The sequence below is a fragment of the Chrysochloris asiatica genome, unplaced genomic scaffold, assembly GCF_000296735.1.
Source record: "Chrysochloris asiatica unplaced genomic scaffold, ChrAsi1.0 scaffold00273, whole genome shotgun sequence".
Taxonomy (NCBI): Eukaryota; Metazoa; Chordata; class Mammalia; order Afrosoricida; family Chrysochloridae; genus Chrysochloris; species Chrysochloris asiatica.
The window spans coordinates 1,126,954-1,137,235 of NW_006408791.1; the positions used below are offsets into that span (position 1 = coordinate 1,126,954).

The 10,282-nt window shown below is 41.4% G+C and overlaps 1 pseudogene; it reads right to left on the reverse strand.

The window, feature by feature from the left end:
- Window positions 1-3,029: 3,029 nt before the first annotated feature.
- Window positions 3,030-8,682, reverse strand: LOC102811843 (annotated as a pseudogene).
- Between the last annotated feature and the right edge of the window lie 1,600 nt (window positions 8,683-10,282).

The window sequence follows — 10,282 nt, forward strand, 5'->3', positions numbered from 1 at the left end:
CTGGGAATTTTACCAAACATTTATAAAAGATCTGAAACCATCCCTGTTTAAACTCTTCCAAAAGATAGAGAAAGAAAGAATACTTTCTAATTCATTCTATGAAACAAACATAACCCAGATACCAAAACAAGACAAACACACCACAAGAAAACTATAGCCAATATCCCTCAAAAATAAAGATGCAAAAATCCTCAACAAAATCCTAGCAAACAGTATATTAAAAGAGTAATACACCATGATCAAGTAGCATTTATTCCAGGAAGGCAGGGAGGGTTTCACATTAGAAAATCAATGAATCCAATGTACCACATTAACAGAACAAAGGCAAAGAGCCATATGATCATGTCTATTTTTAGCAGAAAAGGTATTTGATAAAATCCCACCATTTATCCCACCATAAAAACCCTCAACAAGATTAAAAAAATGACTACAGGTATTTGTGAAAAACTAAATGATGACATTATACTTAAGGGAGAAAGATGGAAAGCTTTCTCTTTGAAATTAGGAACAAGACAAGGGTGCCTACTCTCACCACTGCTATTCACTACTGTGTTGCAAGTTCTAGCCAGAGCAATAGGACAAGAAAAAGAAATAAAAGGTATGAAGATTGGAAAAGAAGAAATAAAATTATCTCTTTTCACATATGACATGATCTTATATGCAGAAACCCCTAAACAATCCACAAGAAGGATTCTAGAGCTAAGAGAGGAATTTAGCAAAGTTGTATGGTACAAAGGCCAACAAACAAATGTCCATTGTGTCTTCACATATTAGTAATGAGAAACTGGAAATAAAAATTAAGCAAAAATTCCATTAATGATAACATAGATGAGAATAAAATAGTTAATTGTAAATTTAGCCAAGGATGTGAAAGACATACATACAATGATTTGTTGTTGTTAGGTGCCATCAAGTCAGTATCAATTCATAGTGACCCTAAGTACAACAGAACGAAACCACTGCCTAGTCCTGGGCCAACCTCACAATTGTTGCCACACTTAAGCCCATTGATGCTGCCATATTGCCAATCCATCTTGTGGAGGGTCTTTGTCTTTTTCTCTGACCCTACACCTTACCCAACATGATATAATTCTAAATGATTTGTAGTGAGATGCAAATTAAAACCACAATGAACTCCCAGTTAATTCCTTCTAATCTGTTTAGTGCTTCTGCTCTATCTTCTAGCTTATTGCATAGTGTCTGGGGTCTTAAAAGCTTGTGGCAACAGGCCTAGAGGAAAAGAGGAAGAAGAGTCAAAACAGAAAGAGGAAATGCAATGCAAGGCTAACTGACTCTATGAATAATTGCCTCTTTAACGTGAGACCAGAAGAACTGGATGGCACCCAGGTACCTTTACGGAATGTCTTGACCGATAAAAGAATCCTGATCAAAGAGTGGGAAAAATGCAGTGCAGAATTTTAAATTCTTATGGAATTTTAGATTTTCTGGAACCACTGAAGTTAGATGAACCCCTGAAACTATTGCCCTGAGATTGAAAGAATCACACACTGCCAAAGAACAACAACAACAAAAATCTGTCTTGGAAGAAGCACAGATAGAATACTCCTTAGAAGTGAGGATGGTGAAAATCATTTCATGGACTTTGGGTATGTTGTCAGGAGGGACTAGTTCCTAGAAAAGGACATCATGCTTGGTAGAGGGTTAGTGAAAAAGAGGAAGACCCTCAACAAGATGGATTGACATTGTGGGATTCAGAGCCCACTCAATGGCACCTAATAACAACATAAGGGATCAGAATGAACAGCATCTCTAAAGATTCCCTAGGAACCTTAGAGAGTAGTAGTAAGTTAATGTTGGAGGAGGAGCAACTCAGAAAAGAAATGCACTCCACTCCTAGTTCTTCTTTCTTGGTAGTAGTAGTTGTTGTCAGGTGCCATTAAGTTGGAACTGACTCATAGCGACCCCATGCACAGCAGAATGAAACAATGTCCGATCCTGGGCCAACCTCACTACCGATGCCACACTTGAGTCCATCAATGATGCCACCTGGCCAATCCATCTCGTTGGGGGTCTTCCTCTTTTTCTCCAACCCTCCATTTTACCAAGCATGATATCCTTCTCCAGTGACTGCTCTCTCCTGACAGTATGTCCAAAGTATGAGAGACGAAGTTTAGCCATCTTGGCCTCCAAGGAGTACTCTGGCTGTACTTCTTCCAAAACAGATCTATTGGTTCTTTTGACAGTCCATGGCACTTTTAGTATTCTCCTCCAACACCACAATTCAAAGGCATCAATTCTACGATCTTCCTTATAGAAGATATACTTAGAAAATCAAAGTGTTCCTTGAATTTAGTAGTAGGTGCCTCTAACTTCTGTTTACTTCTCCTTTTGTAAGTAAAAGGTGTTGCAGACCCCACCCCAGGGAAATTCCCTTTACATTGGATTAGGGCTGTGACAGGTGTAAGGGTGTTGCATCACACCCTTAATTCTCTCATTGGTTTATGATATCAGATCACAGCATAGGAGATCATCATATAATTGCCACATTGCATTGATTTACTTCACTTAGCATGATTTTTTCAAGGTTAATCTATGGTGCAGCATTATTGAGACTTCATTTCTTTTTCTGACTGAGAAATAATCCATTGTACATGTGTACCATATTTTGTTTATTTGAGTGGAGTGCATCCTTTGGAGTTGGGGTCCCTGAACTGTGAAGCTCCTAGATCCATGGGAAGATTGATGCCAAGATGTATAGAGATCTTCAAGGAATAGTGATCCTACAGCTGCTGAGAGGAAACAAGGACCTTTCCCTAGAGTCAGCAAAAAGAAATCCTTTCCCTAGATCTGGCAATCTGAACTTGGACTTTTAGCCTCCTAAACTGTGAAAGAACACATTTCTGGTTGTTAAATCCATTCACTTGTGGTATTTGTTATAGCAGCATCAGGAAAATAAAACAGGTTGTTTCTACCTGTGGTGCAGTGGTTGTTGTTGTTGTTTTTTGCCAGGAGTCAGAAGTGACTTTAATTAATTCAGGACAATAGTTACAGGAAGAAGGGGACGATGATCAGGCAGTCGCTGCCTCATTTGCAGCTTTCTTCTCGACCAGCATCCTCTGCTTCTGCTTCGCCAGGCACTTCCTGATGGAGTAATGGGCCCCCAGGTCATGGTAGCGGTCCTGGAAGGCCTTGGACACTTGCATGAACTGCTCCAACTCTGGGGCACAGTTCTGTCTGTAGCTCTCGCCCTCCCTCTGCTGACAGGCCTTCATCCTCTCCTGGATGATGTTGACGATTTCCTGGTCAATTGTGAAGTCCCTCTGCCATTGCATCTCCACCACAAACATGCACAGCACATCCTTCTCTTGCCACTCAGTGATGTCCCGCACGCGGTGGAACTGGCGGTGGTAGTAGTAGAATCGGTTCTTGGTGTGTTGCTGCTCAATGAAATCTCTCACAATGGTCATGGTCCAGTCCACAAGGAGGTCGGAGGCCTTGGACACGTAGGTGATGGGGTTGGGCAGCGAGGTCTGAGGAGAGGGTGGGGTACAGGTCCTTGTCCCAGCTGTCTGGCAGGGTCAGCTCCCCAGCTTCAGTCTTGGCTTAATTCGCCTGCTGCAAAGGAAGTGCAGTGAGTTGTTTATCATGTCTCTTCTAGCCTTAGTCTTTGTAACTCCCACCAAAAAACTTTTCCTGGTGGATCTGAGTAATAGAAAGTGGGAAAAGATGCTGATAAAATGATAAAATGCTCAGCCAGAAAAAGAAATGAAATCTCAATACAACAAGTAAAAATGAAGTCATCTTGTTGTTGTTAAGTGCTGTCGAGTAGGTTCCAACCAATAGTGACCCTGTATAGGGTTTCCAAGGAGCAGCTGATGAACTTGAACCACTGACTGTAGTTCAAACCGACTTTGCAGTCCAGCGCATTAACCCACAGTGTCCCACCAGGACTTACTTATTTAAAAAGATGAGAATAGGAAAATGTAGAGAGATTACCTTCATTATCTAATGCCTCTGTTGTATTAGCATTAGATAATGAAGGTAATCTCTCTACATTTTCCTATTCTCATCTTTTTAAATAAGTAATCCTTATCTAATGCTAATACAACAGAGGAGGAGCTCTGGTAGCGTAGTGGTTACGAATCGGGCTGTGAACCGCAAGGTCAGCAGTTTGAAACTACCAGCGGTTCCGCGGGAGAAAGATGAGGCATTCTGCTCCCGTAAAGATTTACAGCCTCGGAAACCCTGTGCAGGGTCGCTATGAGTCGGAACCGACTCCACGGCACTTAACAACAACAACAACAACAATACAACAGAGGAGTCCTGATGTGGCGCTGTGGGTTAATGCTCCAGACTGCAAGTTTATCAGCTGCTCCTTGGAAACCCTATACAGGAAGTATCACAAGTGGATTCCTTTAGCAGAAATTTATTTTCTCACAGTTTAGGAGGCTAGAAATCTGAAATTAAGGTGTTAACTCTAGATGAAGGTCCCTATCTAGTCTGAGCTTTTGTTCCTGGGCAATCTTCATATGATTTCGCATCTCTCTTCCCCATTGCTGCTTATTCTAACTGCTTGTTTAATCTTTTTTATATATAAAAGTATGATATATGAAGTTATTTAAGACACACCCTATACACAAAGACACCACATTTCCAAAGGAGATTATAATCACAGACATATAGGAGAGGACTCACAATACATTTAGCGGGGGGAGGGGAGGATACAACTTAATCCATAATAGAGACCAAAGTCTATTAGTGATTAACAGGAGTTAGGGGGAGGGGAAATGTGCTCTATATTGCTTATGGTACTGTTTCTGTTGCTGTTACGGTGATGGGAAATTTGGCACTGATCAAGGGTTATGGTTGCACAGCCAATTATGTAACTGGTATTATTAAACTATACATCTGCAAATGAATCAATTGGCAAAGAGCCACTGCTGGTGCTGTTAGCGAACACCTCATAGGATCTCTTTTCTTGGTTTGGATGTTTACAGTCATGGTTTCAGGGGACATCTCAGATAAATGGCCTAATATTATTTTGCTGTACCCCAACCTTAAATCCAAACACCAAACCATAACAACTAATCTCTATCCCCATCCCAAAAATCCTACAACAAATCCAACCACAATAACAAAAACTCTCCCCAAAACCAGGAAGACACATAAATCAGGCTCCAGCTGTTCATCCTAAAGGGATCTTCCTAGTAGGAAGTAAACTGTCATTCATATCAGACTCCCAAAAACCACCTACCAAGTCCTCTTTGGGTCCACACAGTTACTCAGTGACCTAGACCAGAGTCAGAGCAAAATACTGCCTGTAGACCAAATCCAGATTGCCATTTGTTTTTCTATACTCTGTAAGTTAAGAATGTTTTTTCATCTTCAAGTATAAGTATTCACATAGTACCTTTGATTTTACTTTCTGGCCTGCAAAAACTGAACTATCTCTATGTGGCCTGGTGGTGGTTATGTGCCGTGGAGTTGGTTCCGACTCATAGCGACCCTGTACAGAGTTCCTGAGGCTGTAAATCTTTACGGGAGCAGAAAGCCTCATCTTTCTCCCATGGAACAGCTAGTAGTTTCAAACTGCGGACTTTAAGGTTCTCAGCCCGATTTGTAACCACTACGCTACCAGAGCTCCTTCTATGTGGCTTAGTAAGAAGAAATTTGTAAACCTCTGGCCTAGCCTATGCTTATCTTGCCGTTCTGACCTTCCACCCTCACCTGCTCAAAGATGGTTTTGTTCCAGTTGGGGTTGCTTTTTGTTTGGGTAAATTGTACATTTTTTTTTGCAGGGGGGACAACAAATATACAACTTGGAATGGATTTGAGGCAAATTGTGCTATAAGTAGATTATCTTTAAGTGGCTAAACAAATTTTAAAAGCAAGTAACAATAAAAGAAATGTTTCTGGTACAGGACCAGCAGGACACAAAAATTGTGTATGAGTACCTGGACACTAAACCCATTTTACAATAGTGCAACTTTAAATACATATTGTTAACTGTCCATAGTCCATGTTAAGTTACAACTCCACATTCAACAACAGCATCCTGACAGTTCCTAAAGAAAACTACTTAACAAAAGGCACCACTCAGATGTTCCCTCATCTAAACAACTCCATCTCATTTGAAATGTGCAGAAAGACTTAGATCTATCCAGAGTAAGCCACAAGCAACATATTACTTGATCAATTTTCTAAAATAAGGTTTCAGGACAATGTCAGTAGGATAAAGGAAGAAAACATGGAGGAATGAATCCCTAATTATTTTACATGCATATTCTTTTGACAATAAGAATAAATCTTTAACAGATAAGTTACAAACAAAGAAAAGGCAAATAAACAATTTTGTACAAGAAATTTAGCACATCTGTACCATGTCTTCACTTTGCTGTCGTCATTGTACAATCTCTTCATAGTTTACTTGACCATCACCATCAATATCTGCTTCCCCGGTCATCAGTCTCTTCGTTTGTTGACTTCTCTCCAAGGTTTGTCATCACATGACGAAGTTCTGTTGCACTAATCTAGCCATTGTCATCCTTATCAAACCCACGGAATGCTTCTCTAATTTCATCTTCTCTGTCTGAGTAGTTCATTTTTCTTGCCATCATCGTCAGAAATTCTGGGAAGTCAATTGTGCCATTACGATCAGCTTGTAACTTATTAATCATGTCCTGTAATTCTGCTTCTATGGGATTCTGCCCAAGAGACCTCATTACACTTCCCAATTCCTTTGTTGTTATAGGTTCATCACCATTCTTGTCAAATAGTGAACAAACTTCTTTGAATTCTGTAATCTGCTCTTCAGTCAGTTGGTCAGCCATGCTGTAAGAACTACCAGTCTCCAAGACGTGATCACACAACCATTCGGTTTGCTAGCTCCACTAAGACTCTATTTGGGGTTGTCTTGACAGCCAAAATATATTTTCTTAAACATTAAAACATTGAAATTTGCTGAAAGTTGTAAAAAGCTGACCTATAGCATACCTAAAGTATTCTGTGTTCCTAAGACTCTGAATCTGTCCACTGCAATTCATCCATATGTCCATCTAGATGATTTGCCCATACACTGCCCACAGAGGTCTGGTACATCATCAAAACCTTCTGGTATTTCCCTCTCCTTCAGAAAGTCATCCCTACACAGTCTCACCCTGCACAACATTTTCTCACAGTTCTCACCAAGACCCTGCAGCCAGCACATAATCCTTTATGAAGGTCTGATCATTTGTTTTTAAACCAATGGCAAGGATAGGAAGCAAAGCAGAAGAACAGGATATCTTTCTGGTCCCTTCTCCCCTCTAGCCATTTACTTCTCACAAGAACAAGTTGTAAGAGTAAATCTGTGTATGAACCAAGAAGGAGCCAGAAGTCACAGACATACCCAGTCTAACAATGTCTGGGGTCCATGGCTCCCAACCCCCTTGGTGGCTGGGCTTGGAGGCAGTAGACAAAGGCAAGGGGAGCACAGCAGATGAAAGGGCAGCATGAGAGTAGAGGTTCTGAGTACACTCACACTTACCCCAAAGTCAGTAGATCACAAAAGGAGGGGAGCACCAGAATGCCACTGTTAAAGCTGTGGATCCTCAATACCAACTGACCATTACAATAAAAGATGTGTACACGTACAGCTGCGATAGCAAGAAGGCACATTCCTTCCATTCTGATCCATAATACCAATCAAGGTGGAAATGCTGGCTTCACAAGAAAGCTTTCTGGCTAACATAGTCCTCACCCTTATAAAAGGTCAAAGCAATAGTTGCCTCTTTGCACAAATATATCCCCAAGTCCTAATTCTGTTTCTCAACATACTTTCAATGAGAACTGCACACTGACTGAATCAGTGAATGAATGAATGTGCAATTTAAATCCTACTGATGAGCTGAAGGTTTCTAATACCTTTCAATAATCATGTCCACTTATGACCTAATTAAGTGAAATAGAATGATCTCTAAGTGAGGTAAGATTGTTATTGTTGTTAGGTAACATCAAGTTGGTACCAACTCATAGCGATCCTATGCACAACAGAGCGAAACACTGCCCAGTCCTGGGCCAACCTCCCAATTGTTGCCACACTTGAGCCCATTAATGCTACCATATTGCCAATCCATCTCACTGGGGGTCTTCCTCTTTTTCTCTGACCCTCCACCTTACCAAACATGATATCTTCTCCAGTGACTGGTCCCTCCTGACAATATGTCCGAAGTTGAGAGATGAAGTTTGGCCATCTTGGCCTCCAAGGAGCACTCTAGCTATACTTCTTCCAAGACAGATCTGTTTGTTTTTTTGGAAGCCCATAGCACATTCAATATTCCCCTCCAAAACCATAACTCAAAAGCATCAATTCTTCTATGGTCTTCCTATTTACTGTCCAGCTTTCGCATGCCTATGAAGCTATTGAAAATACCATGGCTTGGGTCAGGCACACCTTAGTCCTAAAGCTGACATCTTTGCTCTTCAACACTTTAAAAAGGTCTTATGCAGCTGATTTGCCTAATGTAATATGTCCTTTGATTTCTTGACTGCTGTTTCCATGAGTGTTGATAGCTGATCCAAGAAGAGTGAAGTCCGTGGCACCTTTTCCAGAACTCGGCCACTGCCGTGGCCCAGCTCTACAAAGACCGAGTGTGTCAGCAGCCAGGACTTTCTCTCTGGGTTCCCTTCCAAAATGCAGCCACCGCCGTCACCAACCTCTACAAAGAAAGCGTGGATACCCATCAGCGAAGCTTTGATATTGGCATTCAGAAGGAGCTCTGGTAGTGTAGTGGTTACGAATCGGGCTGCAAACCTTAAGGTCAGCGGTTCGAAACTACCAGCCGCTCTGTGGGAGAAAGATGAGGCTTTCTACTCCCGTAAAGATTTACACCCTCGGAAACCCTGTACAGGGTCGCTATGGGTCGGAACCGACTCGACGGCACTTAACAACAACAACATCAGCGACGCAATAAGGATGTGTTGGCGTGGGTGAAAAAACGCAGAAGAACTATACGCAGGGAAGATTTGATCAGCTTCCTGTGCGGGAAAGTTCCTCCACCACGGAACTCTAGAGCTCCCCCAAGACTGACTGTAGTGTTCCCTAACCAAGCTACTCCAACGGAAACTAGCTCATCTGTAGAGACTGATTTGCAACCCTTCCGGGAAGCCATAGCTCTGCATGGTAAAGCCGATTAAACATATTTCTTTGGAACATGGTTAAGAGTGTGCCTGTGGACCCATTTTCACATTTAGGGTTAGGTCCAGACATGTTATCTGTCTCATTTTTTTGTCAATTAGAGTGAACACTCACGTTAGAAATGTTTAAATAGACTTAAGAACTTATTAGTGGGCACTGTTTGGATTATCTTATTAGCCCATCCTAAATAGCTCTGTTTTTAGAAAGTTAGTTTGAGCCTGTTGGTGTTAAAATGAGCCTTATTAGAATTTATTGCTTTGTATTTCTATAATTTACAATATATTATATAAGGATTCTTAGTCTTTGCAGAGTTATCAAAGAAGTTCTTGGTGTCGTGAGACTTCCATGATGTTTTCCAGTTGCTAAGAGAGCCAAAGCAGGCAGGTGACTGTTCCCGCTGTCACCTCTGTTATCTAGGGTGCACACTGAGACCCAAGTAAGAGAGTGGATAAATGTCAGAATCAGCGACTTTCTCAATACCTAGCGTCCCATAGGTTCTTGTAGCTTGGCTAATCTGGACTGTCAGAGGTGCAGCTGGTAGACAGATCATGCCTGGCCTATAGAGGGCATCTAAACTAAAGGGGGAGAGTCCAGTTTTGCTGTAGCCACAGAACAACCGCAGAATCAGCCCTGAGTGACTAAGCAGGTAAATGTCATTCCCTGAGTTAGGTCAGGAGTCCTGGGCAGGGCTTGTAGGTCTCCACAGTGTAGATCCTGAACACAGAATAGCCTGGTAATACAACTAATGCTTTGGCAGACTTTCTTTTTTAGAACCTAAATCAGACATAAGACTGGATTAAAGAAAAGTGGGGAGTTGACAGTATTCCCCCAATTTATGAGTTAATTTATGACAAGTGTTAAAAAACAAAACAAAACAAACATATCGCAGGTAAATCTGTACCATATGGATGCAGTTGCTGATACAGTGAAATAATCACACTATCAGAGCACTTGAAACTCATGCAGAAGGAGTTCATCTGTCCTGCCTGACTGGATTACAGAGTTTCACAATCTGTTTTCCCTGGCCTTTGGGAAAGTGTACATAGTTTGTCAGATTAATTTTAGTGCACTGTATTGTTCAATGCAGTTGCCCTGAGTTTCTTCATCATGTGGAATTAGGATTCATTCCATACTTCTAAAGGATCT